The following is a 1,016-nucleotide window of genomic DNA, read 5'->3' on the forward strand; positions in this document are numbered from 1 at the left end:
TTCCTCGATAATACTGTAGCGGAGTTTAGGCAAAGCCCTGCTGCTGTAGTGCATCAAGATCATCACCACGCCGTTGTGCTGACGGAACTCTTCCCCGACACTTTGCTGGATCGGAGTCCGGGGATCGTCATCGAGCTGAACGTGTGCTCGAACTCGGAGGTGCCGTAGTTTCGGTACTTGATCGGTTGGATCGTGAAGACGTACGACTACTTCCTCTACGTTGCGTCAACGCTTCCGCAGTCGGTCTACGTGGGTACGTAGACAACACTCTCCCCTCTCGTTGATATGCATCACATGATCTTGCGTGTGCGTAGGAAAAATTTTGAAATTACTACAAAACCCAACAGTGGTATCAGAGCCTAGGTTATTTATGTTGATGTTATATGCACGAGTAGAACACAAGTGAGTTATGGGCGATATAAGTCATACTGTCTATCAGCATGTCATACTTTGGTTCGGCGGCATTGTTGGACGAGACGACCCGGACCAACATTACGCGTACACTTACGCGAGACCGGTTCCCCCGACGTGCTTTGCACATAGGTGGCTTGCGGGCGACTGTCTCTCCAAGTTTAGTTGAACCAAGTATGGCTACGCCTGGTCCTTGCGAAGGTTAAAACGGAGTCTATTTGACAAACTATCGTTGTGGTTTTGATGCGTAGGTGAGATTGGTTCTTGCTTAAGCCCGTAGCAGCCACGTAAAACTTGCAACAACAAAGTAGAGGACTTCTAACTTGTTTTTGCAGGGCATGTTGTGATGTGATATGGTCAAGGCATGATGATGTATTTTATTGTATGAGATGATCATGTTTTGTAACCAAGTTATCGGCAACTGGCAGGAGCCTTATGGTTGTCATTTTATTGTATGCAATGCAATCGCGATGTAATGCTTTACTTTATTACTAAACGGTAGTGATAGTCGTGGAAGCATAAGATTGGCGAGACGACAACGATGCTACGATGGAGATCAAGGTGTCACGCCGGTGACGATGGTGATCACGACGGTGCTTCAGAGA

The sequence above is a fragment of the Triticum aestivum genome, chromosome 7A (genome assembly GCF_018294505.1).
Source record: "Triticum aestivum cultivar Chinese Spring chromosome 7A, IWGSC CS RefSeq v2.1, whole genome shotgun sequence".
In the NCBI taxonomy this organism is placed as follows: Eukaryota; Viridiplantae; Streptophyta; class Magnoliopsida; order Poales; family Poaceae; genus Triticum; species Triticum aestivum.